The 21537-nt window shown below is 29.3% G+C and overlaps 1 long non-coding RNA gene across 1 annotated transcript; it reads right to left on the reverse strand.

Annotated features, from left to right (window-relative positions):
• Positions 1–12685: 12685 nt before the first annotated feature.
• LOC120357621 lies at positions 12686–13107 on the reverse strand. Its single transcript, XR_005574629.1, has 2 exons — positions 12961–13107; positions 12686–12851 (listed from the first exon to the last, which is right to left on the reverse strand). It is a non-coding gene; the product is annotated as an uncharacterized LOC120357621 (long non-coding RNA).
• Positions 13108–21537: the final 8430 nt, after the last annotated feature.

A 21537-nucleotide genomic window follows, 5' to 3' on the forward strand; every position in this document is an offset into this window, starting at 1 on the left:
TTTACAACTCCGGACGCATACAAAAAAAGCATGTAGGTTAATAAAATTAGTCAAAATGATCAATGAATAATTATAAATAATTAATTATGTTACATGTAGTTGTACATAATATACGTTTGAAACATAGGATAAAGTTGCCTATTAAGAGATATCTTTTTTTAATGGCTTATAATTTATTTATTTTATACTATTAGCTCTTATTTTTATATCCAAATTATAGTAAATATATTTAAGTTTTATCGCCAAAAGTTAGCAATCGATAATAGTTATACTTTGTTGTACATAAAATTTTTTATCAAATTTGCCGATTTTGCTAATTCAAAAAAGAGTTCCTAATATGAGACACAAAGGTTTTTTTTTTATAGGAAATGGTTCTTATCGACTTGGACCTTACTCAATTCAAATTAGGCTTGAGACTCAAAATCCAGTTGACCAATCAAATAGCTTTCTCAATACTCAAAAACTTTTGTACGTATAACGTTTTTCTCCAAAATATATTCTCTTCGAGATATGTTTCCCCTTCAACTTTTTATTTACGATTCTAGTGATGTAATTACAAGTATAATTTTGCCTTAATATTACCGCGCGAATAATCAAAATTAATGGGAGATAGGAGAAAGAAATTTTAAGTAAAGTTAAATGGTTTGGAAAGCGAGGATGGGTTACAGTGCCTCCGGTTTGTCTATGATTTTGTTGAGGTCTCGCGTGGATCTTAAGATTGTCTTGCCGGACATCATTTTTAGTAAGTTGTATTTTAAAAGCTTGCCATCAGAAGTCTATGAATAGAAGCTCTTACCGTTGTGCGTAAAAGAAGAGAAAAGAGAGAGAATGAGCGCGTGTGAGTGTGTGCGCGTGTTTTAACGCGATCTAAAAGAATTAAGAAGAAACTTTGTGAGTATAAGAGTTTGATAGAAATGTTTCGTCGAGGATTCGAGAAGTCTCGTCTCTTTCTTTATTTGAAAGGTTTAGCGATCTTGAAAGGAGTGTAGATTGGAGGAGCGAGTCGACGAAGGCGCTATGCGAGCGGGCTCGGGAGCGCGCACTTGCGTCTCGCTTTTTAGAAGAAAGAATTAGAATTTTACAGCACGAACCATTTTTTAATCGATCTTGAATTTTCAGAAGACTCTAGCAGTTGTAATTTTCATGGGATTTTAATATAGTGCGACGGAGTGCAAGCCGAGAGTGAGTGTAAATGATTTCTAGATTGAAATTAATAAGTTCATTAAAGATACTATTTTTAATGGTCTTGCAAAGATAGACGAATTTATCGTACGAGAGTCGCGAGAAGGGCGCGCCCGCGCGCACCGGTGTCGCGACGAAAATTATTCCGAGATCCTTTAAAAATTCCTGTAGGCTACAACTCTTGAGCTATATTAATTTTGATTTGACAGGATGATACTGCCAATTTTTATGAATCGTTACGTTACTGAAAAGTTTAAGTTTTGATATTGCTTTTAGGTGAAATTAATTTTTATACTTTGGTCGTTTATAATGCTCTCAGTTCTCTCGTTTTTCTAATTGCGCGTGCATAGTAGGATATAGTAGGGTAGACGCTCTACAAAAGTGCACGTTGAAGTTTGCAAGTTCATTATTTCTACCATGAGAAAACTATTTTTCTTTATGACTGAATAAATCTTGGGACTCGAGCGTTGTGTATCGCATTCCGCGCATTATTTCCGATTTAATTAAATTTGTATTTTGACTAGTGATCTCAGGTTTGCATGTACGGTGCGATAGCACCTAGCACACGCAATCATCACGCGATCACCGGTTTACTATTTTGTCATTATTCTGTTAATATTTTTATTGAAAAATGTTATAAAATTTAGAGCGGTTATGTGATGCTATTATAATTCTAGATTTGACGTGGCTATTTATGTTACATTATCTCTATGTGTCGAAATTTGTTTCTGTAATTTTCTCTATAAGGTTTAAAGTTACGTTAACAAATGCATGCGGATGGTGCGAAAAATTAGGGGGAAATTTTCGGCACCAGACGTAACAAGGCCTAACTTCAAATCCACATAATTGCTAGTAAAAATTTGTAAAATGTATAAAAAAGTTTATTTTAAAGGTGAAAAATAGCATTTTAAGATAGCGTAAATAAAATTGAATTAAATACAATGCCGTTCTAAATATGTTTGAAATCATCATTTTTGGCCATATTATCACATTTTTTTCGAAAACGTGATAGATTTTTTCTAAGCACGGATTTTAATTAATTGATCAAAAATCTCGAACAAATGACTCTCCACAATCCAAAGACAAAAAAATGGAATTTTGTCTGACAGTGTTATGTAAGCAGATTATGTTTTTATTAGTAATATGTATGTGTGCGTGCGTGCGTGCGTTTGTGTGTGTGTGTGTGTATTCCAATAGTTTGAATATAGTAAAAATACATGATTATCTAGATTCTAGATAATCTAGATTATCTACCGACAAATACTGTTTGCATAAATCAATAAAACTTGGGAATAACCCAATGCGTATTATGTTATAAAATCTTGAAGTATTATTTTAGAAAATCTTTAAACAAAAAGAGCAAATATAACTGAATAAGACAAATAAGATGTTGCTCGTTGTTAGCAAACGCAAATTAGTAAAGAATAACTGTCAGATTTTTTTTTATTATTCTAACACGAACCATTAATTAGCGTATCTGACCGTTATTCTTTACTAATTTGCGTTTGCTAACAACAAGCGACTTTCTATTTGCCATTTTAAACGCTGGTCTTAAAATGCGTTGTAAGAATTTACCCTTTAAGTTTCATGAGTATTATTTTTTTAATGTAACTGATAAAGGCTTAGTATAGTCGAAACGTATTGATATATTCCTTCGGAAATTAAATAAATTTTTTTCTATTATTGTAACACAAACCAATAATTGCTCGTATTTGACCGTTATTCTTTACTAATAACTAAATAAGATTCTTACATCATTGCGTGAAATTTATATAATATTAATAGTAATTAATATCATTATAGATGGTGCGCGCAAGCAAGCGCTTATGAAAAAGTATTACCGCAGAAAAAATTACACACAAAAAATATTACACACAGAATCTGCTATTTTCTGTGATTTCTTTAGATTGGCAGTAATACGGCAGTAATCGTACTCGTGCATCAATACTGCGTAAAATTTTTCAAATGTCAATATCACACAATATTAATTAACAATGAAGTTACAGTTGCTTTTCTGTGAAAAGAATTATTTAAAAGATATTCATCATGTAAAGAAGTATCTACATGTAATAAGGGTTGTCCTAAGAGAGAAAGGACATTAATTACCACTAGTTCAAGTTGAACTTAGATTACTACAACAAAAAAAATTTGATCAGATAAAGAGGCAAATAACTATGTATGTTTCTCAACAAAAACAATACACTTAAAAAAAGCGATCTGACATCAGATACATTTTTGACAAGTAACGCGTTACTTGTAACGTCGTTACCGTTACAATTACTCTTTGTGGTAACAAATGAGTAACGGCGTTACATTTCATAATTTGTAACGGTAACGGTAACGAGTTACATTTTGTCGGTAATTGTAACGATTCGAATATTTACTTTTATCATCACTTTATATTGATAGATGGAGTGCATTAATTTGCTAGATGATAGCAATCCGACGATAGCAAACGATTTTTATGATCAAACAATTCTAATATTGAGATGCTAAATAATTATCCAAAAGTTAAATCACTTTTTACTAAATACAATACTGCACTCTCAAGTAGTGCAAGTGTAGAAAGAATATTCAGCGTGAGAGATATTGTATTAACATCGCAAAGGGGTTATCATCTTAATGATGAATTTATAGAACATCACTTATAACTTTTTAAAAATAATAAACAGATTTTTTTGATGAAGTTCAATGCAAAAATCCAATCAAAGCTAAACTATATGTAGTTATATTGAATACAAATATGTGTGACATTAGTACATATAATAAAAAGACGTTGACTTAAAATTATACGTGTTTTTAGTATAATTATATACAATACATATTTTGAACCTTATTTCTTTAGAAGATAAAAGAAGATAAAAGAATTGTATTTATATTTATCTCAAAAATTTTGTATACGTTTTATTAATGTAAAAAAAAGTAATGAAAATAGTAACAATTTGTTAATTTTTGAGTAACGGTAACGGTAACGAACTTTTAACGAACGTTATTTTTATAATGTAACTTTACCAACCCTGACAATTATAATACATCTCGACAAATCCAGTGGAAATTTATATCTCCCCTCATCTCTCATATGGGTGATATCCATCAACAGCATAAAAAGACAGGTAGATTGGTAGAACGTTCGTTCTCTGTCTACTAATCCTGATGATTGCTCCACTTCCAATCTACCTGTCGTTTTATCCTCATCATTGCCGTCAACAGTCCATTCTACACATATGTCGACGGAATAAAGTCATGTAAATATCATTTAAAGAAAATTGTCGGCGAAACGCGACTTGAGTTTGAAGAGCTTTTAGCACTGTATTGGCACAGATCAAAGCATGTTTAAATTTGAGACCATTATGTCAATTGTCATCTGATCCTAATGATTTACAAGCTCTGACGCCTGTACATTTTTTAATAGACGAACCGCTTACAAGTTGGCTCGATATCGATGTCGCGGATAATCCTATTAACAGATATGGCAGTTGACTCAACGAATAGCGCAATATTTTTGGAAACGATAGAGCGTAGAGTATTTGACAACATTATAGGGTAAGTGCAAATGGACGAAGGAACAACAAAATTTGATTGTTAACAATATAGTTTTAATTGACAATGAAAACACTCCGCCTCAGCAATGGAAAATTGGTAGGGTAATCGAATTGCGTTCTTATATTAATATTGAGGTTCGGGTTGCAACAATTAAGATGAAAGATAACGCAATTAAATGCTTAATTACAGCATTATGTAAACTACCTATGAACGGCGATAGTAATTAATCAGATTAATTTAGTGGACGTTACAAGATTAATTAATCAGACTCTAATCGTCGAGACAATTTTTTTCCAGATAAAAAAGCAATGATCGGAACAATATATCTGTCGTTGGGACGAAGTTACTTTTCGCTGCGCCCTTTTTCCACGATAATCAGCTGACATTTCTGTGCACAGCTGACAAAGACCCAGATGACAAGGTGGAGGGATGGCCAACTCTATTTTCAAATAACTCATACGGATTTAAGAAGCTCAGGTAGGCTGGTAACGACGGTGCAAGTTTCGCTCTCGTTTCATTTGCCGATTTCTCCTTCAAGGATCTACACATGCACGCTGTAATGCTGTGTATACACATAGTAAAACGGCCGAGAGATTTCCGGGAAGATAAAAATATCGTCAGATACTCGCTATAAACTTTTTCCTGCGCCGCGAGGTACCAGGATCCGATATACATAAACACGTTCGACGAGAATCACTGAATTTCCATTTTCGACGTTGACTTATCACCCGTCATTTCGCGATTTACCGACATCATCTCGTCAGCGCTATTTTGACATGAGTAATAGAAAGATAACGAAGACATTGACCAAAACGTAATGAGACAACGACGTTACATACAAAGGGCTTTCTTGGAGACTTATAATTAAAGCGTTTGTGCAGGTTCCCTTTTAACTTTAACTAGTTATTTTTAAACATTATTATTAACTTTTTTTAAAGTTAACTATTAGATCTCAGTAATGATTAATTCTTTTCATCTGTATAAATGATAGTATAATACAACGGTACCATCCTCAGTACATGTAGAATGTTTAGTGCAGGTGGTTTATTATTGATACGAATATTGCTTGATGACTTACGAGGAATTTTAAATTAACCGATCATTTTGAAATAATGCTCTTATTAAAATTTAGTAGTTACTTTAATAATGATAAATTTTTTTTAATACGATTATATTTAATCAATATATCTTGTGTAAGGTTATATTTTACATTATATACGTAAAATCATATTTTTAATAATTTAATCATAAAATGTAAAAATTGTGAAAGAATACATGACTATATAAAAAACAATACTTCTTTTTTTATTTCATATAAACTGAAATTATAAATAAAACAAAAAATTTATTTGATAATTTATATAATTGTTTTGTTATTTAGAATAATGCAACTTTAAAAAATTACGATATTCTAATTTTATATAAATAATGATTTTCAAAATTAACTTTTAATTTAACTTAAGTTAATTTAATCATAATGTAACTTTAACTGAATTAATTTTTTATTTATGTAACTTTTGACGTAACTAAATTAATTTTATGTATTATCAACCCTAACTTAATTTAGTTAAAAAAATTTATTAACTTACCCAACCCTATGTGTATATAATATACGCAAGGGAAATGCTAATAAACTTTGTATGTAACAAGTATTTTCTAGCAGTCAGCTATTCAAATAATATAGCAATTGCTGAACAAATTTTTCGAGCAAAGTTGGATCTTAAATTTTTTTAATTATTTACTTTAAATTATTAAAAAAGGATAATCCAAAAAGAAATGATAAACTTTAGAACAAACTTTAAAAAGCAGCCAAATTCCTTAAATTCACGTTACTTTCTTTCACTCTGAAGTTTTTATACTGTGACGAGTAAGTTAACATGAGCCTTTAGTTAAAAAATGTTGCAAACTTTTTCTTGATCTTCTCATGAACTGATTAATCTACCGTTTTATTTTTTCTGCTTACTTAACCGATATCTTCGTCGTCGGTTAACTTCATTGCTGGCGTTTCGATCTTTTCCGATTTCTCTGATGTGTTTGCTTGGCGAAGAATTTATTTTCTCTTGGTGTGTGCCTCGATTCTTCAAAAGCCTTTATTAATGGCTACCATTTACCTCTCTTGTCTACTCCCGCGTCATTCTTCTATTTATATATTCTACCATCTCCTATCTTGGTATGAAGTAAAGTATACGAACGACGGAATTTCAACTTCAAAATAGCACTTCAACGTAGAACGTGTTCTACGATGCAGTAGTCGAATGGATAAATTCCACAAATTCTTCAGGTATCCGAATGGTCAACAAAAAAAACTGGTTTTTTTCCCTTTCTTAATTCTAACAGTATCTCTTCACGTTTCTCATATTAGTAGTCATTACTAAAGTTTGCAAGTAAAACTCTAACTTCGTTACGTCTACATCGTTGCTATACTTTTTTTTAATTTATTTGTAAATAAATAACGAATTGTTAAATCTAAATCGTCAAATTTATTTATTTTATCATTTTCGACAATTTATGACATAAAATATGATAACACAGAACAACAACAAAAAATTTAAATTAGAGTTGATGTTTCATATAGATTTTGGATTGTTAAATACAAATTTGTAAACCGTTTTGCTTCATCACGTCCAGTTTTTTAGATAATTAAGAAAAATCATGGAAAATCTGTGGAAATTGAAATATTTGAGGAAAGAGCAAAAGTAAATATGACATTAAAATGTGGTCCTAGAATAAACTTAAATATATTTTTATAGGGTAAAGTCGGTATTTACGCCGCGGGGGGATGTACGCCGCAGCAGTCAGAAAAAATAGAAGAAATAAAGATAGTTTGCTCAGAACTATTTTGTTATGTGCCTTTATGTTATATTAGTATTGTATTGTAATTATAGTTCTTTATTGTTAATATTAACGAAAATATCGTAAATTGAATTAATTTTTTCACGTAGAAGTAGCGCGATCGTGTATTACCGTCTACGTAAAATAATTACTGCAGACAATATAAAAGACATAATAATTATTTCATGATATGTAAATGTAGAGCGATAGTAAAGGATGAAATACAAGCAAGATTCAAGTGCATAGCTCTTGTATTCTTTATTTAGTTTGATATCTTGTATATTCCACTTGTTTAGGATATACGGCCTTTTCAGCGAGCGGGATTTATGCCGTAATACAGACACTGCGTGATTGGAAAGCAGCACTTACTCTATGTTGAGCACTATGTTGAGAACACAATGCGCACTCTGTTGATGTCTGTGCATATTAATTTCTTTAATATTGCATTATTATTACTTTGTATACATATTTACTGTTCTTATTCCCTAATAAACTTTGTAAACACATTTTGTAAGTCATTATGTTATTTTATATCATATCTGAAAATATTATTTGTAAATTTCGATGCGCCGTGTATCTTACACATGAGTAGTCATAAATCCCGCCACTTTTTTTATATGACAAAAATGTAATGGTTTTTTTAAGTTTCTTTTTCAAGTATAAGAAAAGAAATATTTCATATTTAAAATTTTTTTTATAATAGTAAACAGTATGAAGTTTTTATTGGCCTAATTTATTTTCCTTAAACATAGTAAATAATACTTGATAAATTATATTTTCGATAGCATGCGTATATACCGACTTTACCCTAAGTTAAATATAGTGTAGAAAATAAAAAAAGTTGTTTACTAGTGTTATTATAGCTCATACGTCATATAACAAATCGACGTAAAGTCGACTATTATGCAACAGACATCAGGTAACTTTGAAAATAAAAAGTTGCAAACAATAAAAAGTACGGAGTCAGAATTGGGTAAGTTAATGTCTTATGTTATAATTAAATTAACTTAAAATTGGTCACAATTAAATTAACCTAAAAAGTTAATTTAGTTACGTTAAAAATTACATGAATGAAAAACTAACTGACATTTAGTCAAAAGTTGCGCGGAGATTAAGTTACATATATTAAAAGTTAATTGTGAGAAGCATTATTTGCATTAAATTAAAATATCATAGTTTCTTATAATTCAATTAATATAAATAACGGAACACTTACAACACAGATTATCAAATAAAAGTGTTTTATTTATATATATTTTACCAAGTTTATATAAAATAACAAAAAAATATTATTTTTTGTTAAAAAATGTATGTTTTTTACACAAGTAAATATAAGTTTTTTTGTACATAATTAAACTTTTAAATAAAAAAAAAAATTATTTTAAAGCACATAAACTGTAATATATTGATAGTTAAAGTTAAAATTTATGTGTTTTAAAAATAACTAATTGTAGTTGAAAATTGACTCATTTAAAATTAATATGTAAATTAAGTAGTTATTAGATTTATGATTTTTTATTTTTTTAACTAGCTCCTAATCAATTCATTACAGAACGAATAATAGAAAATATTCCAGAGGAATATAATATGAGGCTAAGTCGATCTTCGAACATCAATAAGATTAATACGGAAAATGATGCATGTCTCGTTTGTGCAAATGGTGATATGCCTATAGGTGCACATATATGTTATATATAACAAAAATTTGTTTATACTATTGATGATTATTCTGCACTAATTGGAGAAACAGGGTGTGGTCAGAAACGAATTTGTAAAATTTTGAACTATCTGGAAGTGCGAACGAAGTCTGAGCGATAAGAGAAATAGAGGATAATTGGAGAGGATTTGCATCTAAAACTTCTCCCAGAGGCAGATACCTTTAACGAGACAATATAGAACAGGATTTTCCATTAGAAAAGCTTAAAAAATACCTATTATAAAAAATGATAGTAGCGTGTTGGGGAAAGCAATTAAAATAGGAAATCAAAAATATTCTCTTAATTCATTTGAGTCTGAAACTACTTATGACGTAAATGATGACTTAGGAATACATTACAGTTGAAACGAACGAATAGCTTTGTTTCCATTCATTTGAATTAAAAGACAATCTCGTCATAAATTTATAAGCAACAAAACATCACAATCCAAAAATGATAAATAGTTCAATTTTTGCTTCAATCGAAATAAATCAAAAAATATATAGTCATAAATAAAGTGTTATGAATGCAAAATCATAAATCTTTATTTCAGTAAAAAAGAAGAATAAAACATGTAAGCCTTGAATGCATAGCCAATGAATTTAGTAGCATGACTGTATTGAATTTTTGGTATTAAGAATCGCTATGACTAAAACAGGCCTTTTATTCTTGCGTTGTAATTCTGTCAGTACGTATTATTATATAACTTTTTTTAAAACTTTTTAACTTTTATTAGAACAACACTGCAACTAAGAAGCACAGATAGTAACGTCGTTGAAATAGTCACTTCAAATGGAGAATCTATACAACTAACTTCTAACGTCACATTAACAACATTAAAACTTGTAATACAACTATTTTACAATCAATTATTAATAGATAGTCATAGAATGATATCTCAATAACCATCTTAAAGACACGTATAGACTGGATTGATACAATTTTCGTATTAAGGTGCAAAATAAAGAAATAAATAAGTTTATGCAAAAATTGAACAATTTATTGATTTATCACTTGAAAATTAATATTTCATAGATATTTCGCTTTCCGTGCATATTTTTATTGCTTTCATTGTTTTTATATACATCAATCGCACGTATACTTATCACAGAAGAATTTTGTGTGGTTCTGATAGCTGGTCTTATAAATTAAGCACTTGCGAGAAACAGTAAAAGATCATTCATCATCACTCAGCACATCTACGAATTGCAGCACAGAATTTAAGGAGATTAATGTATACGGATCACATAAATATGTTTTGAAACATTGTTAACAAAAGCATTTATATTACAAAACTGACATATAATAATGTACAGCCGTGAAAAAATTTTGAAACAAATATATCATGTAAGGACTAATTTGTACGGAGCCGTATAGATGTTATAAATAATGCAAATAGTTATATAATCAATATTAATCTTTTAGTGGTATTTTCTAGTTTGTAAAACGTATTAACATTTCACGGAGTTGTAAACTTTTTCATAACTTTGTACTCCTTGGACGAATATAATATATTGAATAGGAATATTCTTGTTTTGATTAAAATAAATAAAAAATTTATTATAAAATCCTTTTTCTTTATTCCATTTATAAGGAAGAAATCATAATTTATCATTTTATTGAAATAAAAAGAGAATGAAAATTTTAATAATTGAAATAACTATTTACAGAAATTTTCTGCTCAAGTTCATGAACAGAAACTACTTCATACCCACAGATATCAATTTATTTTAATTAATCTCAATAGCAAAAGGGCAAACTCAAATAAATTAAAATAAATTGCAATTTCTATTTTAGTTAAATTTATTTTTATTGCTATGTCAATATTCTGTGATATTTGTTCAATATATGTATATGTATGTGTGTGTGTGTGTGTGTGTGTGTGTGTGTGTGTGTGTGTGTGTGTGTGTGTGTGTGTACATATATATATATATATATATACATATATACTATATATATATATATATATATATATATATATATATATATATATTAGGGTGGTCCTTATTTTGGAATGGGTTTAAACACTTCCAAATTAATAAAAAAAAATTCCTTAAAAATTTGAGCTCTTAATATCAACTCTAAGATAGTTCGCATGGCAGCCTAAGTTTCTTGAAGCTACCTCATTTAAATCATCGAAATTACTCCAGTTTTTTGAACGGTTTCAAATAAGTAGATATTTTTTGAACATAAGTCCATCAGAATGAAATGAAAACGAATGTTTTAACGAGGGTTTAATGTTGGTTAAAAGTTTAAAGGTTGTGTGTCATGTTAATGACATAGCAAAGCGTGCAGTTAAATTAATTGAAGATTATTATGGTATATTAAAGAAAACCAGAGCAACAACAGTTTATAGTCCAATTATTATCAGAATATAATCAAAATTATTCTGATACTCAAAAAGTTCAATTGTTGAAAATATGAAAATAGGTTCATAAAGTTCATCAAAGCTTAAAGCAAAACACTTTTATATTATTTTCCCTTCTTTAAAATTTTCTATTTTTTGGTATAAATAAATTTTCAGTTTTTTTTATCTATAAAAAATATGTATTGGTCACAATATCAATAAATAATTTTTGTTTTTTATGTATAATAACAAAGTTTTAAGATAATGGAAATACATGAAATTTGTAACCTTCAAGAAATATGTAATATATTTTATGGTAGAACTATTTATTTTGTAAATATACTTGAAAACATTGACTTTATTTTAATTGAACTTTGACCTCAAATAACTTTTAAACCAGTAGACTTACCAAAAAATCATAAGACCTTTCTTGTAGAGCGTTAAATTTTCTACAAAAATATCTACTTCTCATAATTTTAGGATCATTTGTAAAGGACATACTTAATTTCAAAGAATAAAAGAAGTTTTTTACATGTTATTTCTATAAGAAACTTAGGCTGTCATGCGGACTATCTTAGAGTTGATATTAAGAGCTCAAATTTTTAGGGAATTTTTTTTATTAATTTGGGAGCGTTTAAAGCCCTGGGAGCATAAAAATTTCAAAATATCCAAAATAAGGACCACCTTAATATATATATATATATATATATATAGAAAGGGAGAGAGAGAGAGAGAGATTTTGCTATTAACATTTTCGACTCAATTTTTCATAAGGAATACGTACGTGGCGGCTGAGCGTGCGAGCAACCTGAATCACCGTGTATATACGAATAAAAAATATTTTTCTGTAGGATTGCAAATTTAAATCAAAGCTTTCTTTTTTTCTCGCACTCGTACAGTTTCTTAATCACTTAGCTCTTTACTGAGCATTTCTTCAGAACTGTTATTGGATCTTTGAGACAAAGCTGTCAATTTCTGTTCTACTTTCATCGGAGTTTTAAGCTTTTTTCGTATCAGACTGTTCCTCTTCCCGTATTTAAAAACAAAATTACTTTTTTAAAAAAGGTGAAAAAAAGGCGCCAAGTGTGTGTATGTACCCCTTAAATCTTTATTTTTTTTCTACAAAATCTAAGTGATACTATCTTTGTATCCTCATTGAAAAATTTTCCTATTCTTACTCATGTCTCAGACAGCACATGGACGTCCGACGCCGGACATTGGGATGTCCATGGGACATCCGAATAAGGTAACTATTAAATAATAATCAATAAATATTTCTCGAAAATTTAAATACACAATATACGATTTTTTAATCACAAAAAAATGAAATTGTTTCGTATAAAATCATTAATGATATACCTGTTAAGGCAGGAGACTTTGGCAAGCATTTATAATTGCATTTCTCATCTTCTTCTGAAGAAGAAAAAGTCTGTCTTTTTGTAATTTTTCTTTTTTTCTGTTCGCTAGCTGAAATTTCCGAGTTAAATCCGATGTATCTTCAGCTTTTTTGCATTTTTCTCTTGCTGTCATGTAGTTCTCTAAAAAATGTCAAAATATAATAAATATTCAGTTTATAAGAGTATACATTATATTAGTTGCAAGACTATTGTTTAGACAGCATACTATTTTATCACTAATTTCTTTAAATTGTTATTTGAATGTAATGATTTTGCATATATGCATTATATGGCACTGACAGTTTCTGCATATGTAAACTACTAATTGTGAATTTTTTTTGTTGCACTGATAAACTAGTGTGCCACACTAAGTTCTAGTACGTGGATTCGCCCATGCATCGAATTTTTGTGGCACAAAATAAAAAGATATTGCACAGATTCGAAAATCTATCATACACACCCGTGTAATCAGTATTTCATAGTAAGTTTAGCGTGAAATTTGAAACAAATACTTATAATATAATATTCTTACACGATCTACACTTTTATATAAAAATACATTTTACTATTTAAAATGCTGATTATACTCAAAATTTTTAACTGCAACATTTTTTACTCAACTCTTTTGACAATGGAGTGGGAATATGAAATGGCACCTGATAAAGACATAATTTAAGTAATGTATCAATAATAGCATGTGCAGTAATTGTAAAATTCTACCATCATATAATATGATAAAATTATAAAAGTTAATACATATCTTTATAAGAAACGTATCAACTTCTGTTTAAATAAAAACGTAGCATTTTAAATTGAAAAATTTGAACTCAGCAACACAATGTGTACGTTTCTGATATCTATTTCCAACAACGCAGATTAACTTTGATCTCAGTTTAATTTACTCTTTATCTTTCTTTAGTTCTAAGAATTCGAAATAAATAAAGAGTAGGTTAAACTGAGATCAAAGTTAATCTACATTGGCGGAAATGGGTATAAGTGCGCTGAAACAAATCACTTTTAATAATTTTGTGAGGGAGAATTATATTTTCTTAAATATAATTTTAATTAAAAAATTGTATTTAAAAAAATAAAAATCTTTTCCTTCAGTTAGTTGTTATAAAATTGAATATAAACAATTGAACATGATCTGTAATTTTACAACTTTTACGTACACATATTATTAAATACAAATGTATTTATGATCAGTTAAAGGATTATTTTACAATAAAATGTAAGTTTTTATAAAAGTAAAAAAATATAATTAAAGTTACGATTGTGACACATGAACGAAGAGTGTGCTTTACCTGAACGGGTCCGGCAGCCGCATAAGCGACCACGACGATGAAAACGATCGCAATCGATGAACCGAAAAGTGCCATTACGCCGCGCGTCAGTACACTATGCTTGATACCAATGGATGCTGAAAACTTGTTCTTCCGAGGAAAAACTGATCGGCCGCGGCTCTCAAAGACTTGTGATGCACACGATGTGAAAAACGCGTGGAGTGCCCTGAGTCTCGTGCTCCCATGAAATATATAGAGGGCTGCGCTCCCTCCTGCTAGGAAGGGGTGCAAATGTCGCGCAGACGCGGCGTGTCGCAGGTCTTCGTCGGTGATTAGACACATCTTTCGTTTCGCGATGCGAACTTTGACGCATACATCAATATGTATACAATTCTCCGCTGCCATCAAAAGCGAAATTAAAATGTATATTAAAGATACAGTACAGATTTTTAAAATAATGAAAACATTACAGGTTGATCTACTATGAATTTAAAAATAATATAACAAATTTATCGATAATTTTCTACCCGGATTAAAAATTGCTTTAACAAGAAGTAAAAATTTGTTCTAATAAAAATGATTAATAAATGATGACACAAATCTGATTGCTTTGTATATAAGTACGTTAAGTATTCATGATGATTTATATGAAGTTTCATTACGATATATATAGAGATTAGTTGTTCTTTAAATAAATAAAAAATTTATTTATTTTATTTATAAAATAACTAAGCTCAGACTTGAAATAAAATTTTGCCTAAATCTTGGATATTTAAAATATTTAGACAAGATTTAAATTTTCTATTATTTTTTAAATTTTAATATTATAACAATAAAAAATAATAACAAATAAAACAAATAAACTATAAAAATGTACTTTGTGAAAAAATAAAATGTTATAAACACAATTTTTATAAGTTGTAAAAATGTTTGTAAAAATGTATAAAATTAATCTTCTTATGTAGAATGGGAAACAAATAAATAGCATATGAGCTTATACCTTTGTGCGATGCATTTAACAAAATTAATTTTGTTTGTGACGATGAAAATGCGATAATTGAGAGACAAGTTTTTCTCCTCAATTATAACAATTTTAATTAGTGTTGCGTGAAATAAAATATACATTTTTTTAAAGATTTTAACCAATTTAATCAATTTTTGTCATTCTTTTATATTTGTCTTCTGAGAATATAATGATTAAAATTACAAATTTTCTTATAAACGATGTGACAATACTTCACTCAACTTGTCAGTTTGAATGAGTGAGTATTCATCATGTCGTTCGGATAATTTAAATTCTATACGTTTTCACGGTCTAGAAGAGATAAATGAATAATAAACGTACGTTTAATCTATCAAATCGAACATGTTTTCTGACCAATAGCAATTTTTTGTCAAATATAAAGAGTAAGTATTTTTCGATAACACATCAATTAATGTCAAGCTGCGACATTAAAATGATGCTATGAAAACTGGAAGAAGGAGATTAATATCAGAAGATGAGCGCAAAATATGTACAGGTTAATTTTACTTAAAGTAATACTTAAAAGCTTAATCAAGCATCTTCGAAGCAGCTAGGATTTGTTGATGTAAAAACTCTAGAACAAGAATTTTAATAACTCTTGAATAATTTTATGTATTTCTTTCAATAGATTGTGAAATTAACTAGAGGCTGTCTGAAGAGGATCATTCTTGTTTGCCAATGTACATTAACCTCTGACTTATAGTTATGATTATTTCATATTGACATATTGGAATGTGATAAAACCCTGACAATTCTTATGAATTCTTTATTGATATCATAAACATATTCTTAATTACATTTCTGCTTGACATGTGACTTAATAAACAATATATTAACTTTTTCTTCCTTTCGCTTATATTTCTTTGTAAAAATTATAAATTTTTAAAAGAAAAGTTTAAAATTTAAAAAATTTTTTAAAGGACCCCGCACTAATCTTATGGAAAAACGTCTTTCTATGGATTTGGCTAATTTTTTGATACGTTGTAGTTTTTTTCATTCTGAACAAATGTCTCAATAGAGACACAACTTGATCATATGAGCTGTTGCTACGGTACACAAACTTTAAAAGGTCCAAATTTAACGTAAAGTATATCTATAATTACTAATATAAATTACCAATTTATAATTTACATATATACTAGATATATACTAGATTTTCAGTACTAGCAGTAAATTTCGGCGTAAACAATCTTTAAATCGTTCAATGACTTATCAATCTCAAAACTAGAGATTTCAAGCTTTAAATTGCTTTTCTTAAAATTTTTTTGCAATTATTTTTGACAAAGTTACACTCTCTTGAATTACGCCTATTTTTCGGAGTCAGAATAGGTGATCCTTTAATTTTGCTCTCGAGTGTATAACAGTAACTATTAATTTATATAGTTATTAGTTATACAAAAAATATAACTACGTTAAGTTAATAGTTACAAATGGTAAAAAGTAACAAAGTTAAGTTACAGTTATCAAGAAAAACTAACTCTAAATGTAACTTTGTTACAAATAACGAGTTACTTCCCATCCCTATTATACCCGTCGTTGTAGACTCTTTTCTTCACCTTGAAGTAAGTCTTGAAGCAAGTTCACAACATTGCGCGCAAAATAAACACACACGTTTAGCAAATACTCTTATTACATTTATAAACATTATTGCAAAGAATATTACCACATATTGAGTTGGTTAAATTGCCATATAAAGTCGCGATGACCTAGATTGATTCTTGGGTGAGGTGGTAATTTTCGCAATAAATTTACAGATTTCTACGCCATAGAAAAATTATATAATGTGTACTCAATGTGTAAGCCATTACCATTTTATAATACGTGCTATACCACGAAATTATTTTGTGGATCTGCTCCTGCAAAAGAGGCATGCTCGCATCTGCACATAAATTCTCTGACTGATTTATGAAAGAAAACTGTTATGAAATCATTACTAAATGATATTTACATTCCGGTAATAACTTTTCTATCCAGTTAGGATTGCCATGAAAATTTAAAAACTAGAATTTACAGGTCAAAAACCTTAAACATTTTGTTTACAACTCCGGACGCATACAAAAAAAGCATGTAGGTTAATAAAATTAGTCAAAATGATCAATGAATAATTATAAATAATTAATTATGTTACATGTAGTTGTACATAATATACGTTTGAAACATAGGATAAAGTTGCCTATTAAGAGATATCTTTTTTTAATGGCTTATAATTTATTTATTTTATACTATTAGCTCTTATTTTTATATCCAAATTATAGTAAATATATTTAAGTTTTATCGCCAAAAGTTAGCAATCGATAATAGTTATACTTTGTTGTACATAAAATTTTTTATCAAATTTGCCGATTTTGCTAATTCAAAAAAGAGTTCCTAATATGAGACACAAAGGTTTTTTTTTTATAGGAAATGGTTCTTATCGACTTGGACCTTACTCAATTCAAATTAGGCTTGAGACTCAAAATCCAGTTGACCAATCAAATAGCTTTCTCAATACTCAAAAACTTTTGTACGTATAACGTTTTTCTCCAAAATATATTCTCTTCGAGATATGTTTCCCCTTCAACTTTTTATTTACGATTCTAGTGATGTAATTACAAGTATAATTTTGCCTTAATATTACCGCGCGAATAATCAAAATTAATGGGAGATAGGAGAAAGAAATTTTAAGTAAAGTTAAATGGTTTGGAAAGCGAGGATGGGTTACAGTGCCTCCGGTTTGTCTATGATTTTGTTGAGGTCTCGCGTGGATCTTAAGATTGTCTTGCCGGACATCATTTTTAGTAAGTTGTATTTTAAAAGCTTGCCATCAGAAGTCTATGAATAGAAGCTCTTACCGTTGTGCGTAAAAGAAGAGAAAAGAGAGAGAATGAGCGCGTGTGAGTGTGTGCGCGTGTTTTAACGCGATCTAAAAGAATTAAGAAGAAACTTTGTGAGTATAAGAGTTTGATAGAAATGTTTCGTCGAGGATTCGAGAAGTCTCGTCTCTTTCTTTATTTGAAAGGTTTAGCGATCTTGAAAGGAGTGTAGATTGGAGGAGCGAGTCGACGAAGGCGCTATGCGAGCGGGCTCGGGAGCGCGCACTTGCGTCTCGCTTTTTAGAAGAAAGAATTAGAATTTTACAGCACGAACCATTTTTTAATCGATCTTGAATTTTCAGAAGACTCTAGCAGTTGTAATTTTCATGGGATTTTAATATAGTGCGACGGAGTGCAAGCCGAGAGTGAGTGTAAATGATTTCTAGATTGAAATTAATAAGTTCATTAAAGATACTATTTTTAATGGTCTTGCAAAGATAGACGAATTTATCGTACGAGAGTCGCGAGAAGGGCGCGCCCGCGCGCACCGGTGTCGCGACGAAAATTATTCCGAGATCCTTTAAAAATTCCTGTAGGCTACAACTCTTGAGCTATATTAATTTTGATTTGACAGGATGATACTGCCAATTTTTATGAATCGTTACGTTACTGAAAAGTTTAAGTTTTGATATTGCTTTTAGGTGAAATTAATTTTTATACTTTGGTCGTTTATAATGCTCTCAGTTCTCTCGTTTTTCTAATTGCGCGTGCATAGTAGGATATAGTAGGGTAGACGCTCTACAAAAGTGCACGTTGAAGTTTGCAAGTTCATTATTTCTACCATGAGAAAACTATTTTTCTTTATGACTGAATAAATCTTGGGACTCGAGCGTTGTGTATCGCATTCCGCGCATTATTTCCGATTTAATTAAATTTGTATTTTGACTAGTGATCTCAGGTTTGCATGTACGGTGCGATAGCACCTAGCACACGCAATCATCACGCGATCACCGGTTTACTATTTTGTCATTATTCTGTTAATATTTTTATTGAAAAATGTTATAAAATTTAGAGCGGTTATGTGATGCTATTATAATTCTAGATTTGACGTGGCTATTTATGTTACATTATCTCTATGTGTCGAAATTTGTTTCTGTAATTTTCTCTATAAGGTTTAAAGTTACGTTAACAAATGCATGCGGATGGTGCGAAAAGTTAGGGGGAAATTTTCGGCACCAGACGTAACAAGGCCTAACTTCAAATCCACATAATTGCTAGTAAAAATTTGTAAAAAAGTATAAAAAAGTTTATTTTAAAGGTGAAAAATAGCATTTTAAGATAGCGTAAATAAAATTGAATTAAATACAATGCCGTTCTAAATATGTTTGAAATCATCATTTTTGGCCATATTATCACATTTTTTTCGAAAACGTGATAGATTTTTTCTAAGCACGGATTTTAATTAATTGATCAAAAATCTCGAACAAATGACTCTCCACAATCCAAAGACAAAAAAATGGAATTTTGTCTGACAGTGTTATGTAAGCAGATTATGTTTTTATTAGTAATATGTATGTGTGCGTGCGTGCGTGCGTTTGTGTGTGTGTGTGTGTATTCCAATAGTTTGAATATAGTAAAAATACATGATTATCTAGATTCTAGATAATCTAGATTATCTACCGACAAATACTGTTTGCATAAATCAATAAAACTTGGGAATAACCCAATGCGTATTATGTTATAAAATCTTGAAGTATTATTTTAGAAAATCTTTAAACAAAAAGAGCAAATATAACTGAATAAGACAAATAAGATGTTGCTCGTTGTTAGCAAACGCAAATTAGTAAAGAATAACTGTCAGATTTTTTTTTATTATTCTAACACGAACCATTAATTAGCGTATCTGACCGTTATTCTTTACTAATTTGCGTTTGCTAACAACAAGCGACTTTCTATTTGCCATTTTAAACGCTGGTCTTAAAATGCGTTGTAAGAATTTACCCTTTAAGTTTCATGAGTATTATTTTTTTAATGTAACTGATAAAGGCTTAGTATAGTCGAAACGTATTGATATATTCCTTCGGAAATTAAATAAATTTTTTTCTATTATTGTAACACAAACCAATAATTGCTCGTATTTGACCGTTATTCTTTACTAATAACTAAATAAGATTCTTACATCATTGCGTGAAATTTATATAATATTAATAGTAATTAATATCATTATAGATGGTGCGCGCAAGCAAGCGCTTATGAAAAAGTATTACCGCAGAAAAAATTACACACAAAAAATATTACACACAGAATCTGCTATTTTCTGTGATTTCTTCAGATTGGCAGTAATACGGCAGTAATCGTACTCGTGCATCAATACTGCGTAAAATTTTTCAAATGTCAATATCACACAATATTAATTAACAATGAAGTTACAGTTGCTTTTCTGTGAAAAGAATTATTTAAAAGATATTCATCATGTAAAGAAGTATCTACATGTAATAAGGGTTGTCCTAAGAGAGAAAGGACATTAATTATCACTAGTTCAAGTTGAACTTAGATTACTACAACAAAAAAAATTTGATCAGATAAAGAGGCAAATAACTATGTATGTTTCTCAACAAAAACAATACACTTAAAAAAAGCGATCTGACATCAGATACATTTTTGACAAGTAACGCGTTACTTGTAACGTCGTTACCGTTACAATTACTCTTTGTGGTAACAAATGAGTAACGGCGTTACATTTCATAATTTGTAACGGTAACGGTAACGAGTTACATTTTGTCGGTAATTGTAACGATTCGAATATTTACTTTTATCATCACTTTATATTGATAGATGGAGTGCATTAATTTGCTAGATGATAGCAATCCGACGATAGCAAACGATTTTTATGATCAAACAATTCTAATATTGAGATGCTAAATAATTATCCAAAAGTTAAATCACTTTTTACTAAATACAATACTGCACTCTCAAGTAGTGCAAGTGTAGAAAGAATATTCAGCGTGAAAGATATTGTATTAACATCGCAAAGGGGTTATCATCTTAATGATGAATTTATAGAACATCACTTATAACTTTTAAAAATAATAAACAGATTTTTTTGATGAAGTTCAATGCAAAAATGCAATCAAAGCTAAACTATATGTGGTTATATTGAATACAAATATGTGTGACATTAGTACATATAATAAAAAGATGTTGACTTAAAATTATACGTGTTTTTAGTATAATTATATACAATACATATTTTGAACCTTATTTCTTTAGAAGATAAAAGAAGATAAAAGAATTGTATTTATATTTATCTCAAAAATTTTGTATACGTTTTATTAATGTAAAAAAAAGTAATGAAAATAGTAACAATTTGTTAATTTTTGAGTAACGGTAACGGTAACGAACTTTTAACGAACGTTATTTTTATAATGTAACTTTACCAA

The sequence above is a fragment of the Solenopsis invicta genome, chromosome 4 (genome assembly GCF_016802725.1).
Source record: "Solenopsis invicta isolate M01_SB chromosome 4, UNIL_Sinv_3.0, whole genome shotgun sequence".
In the NCBI taxonomy this organism is placed as follows: domain Eukaryota; kingdom Metazoa; phylum Arthropoda; class Insecta; order Hymenoptera; family Formicidae; genus Solenopsis; species Solenopsis invicta.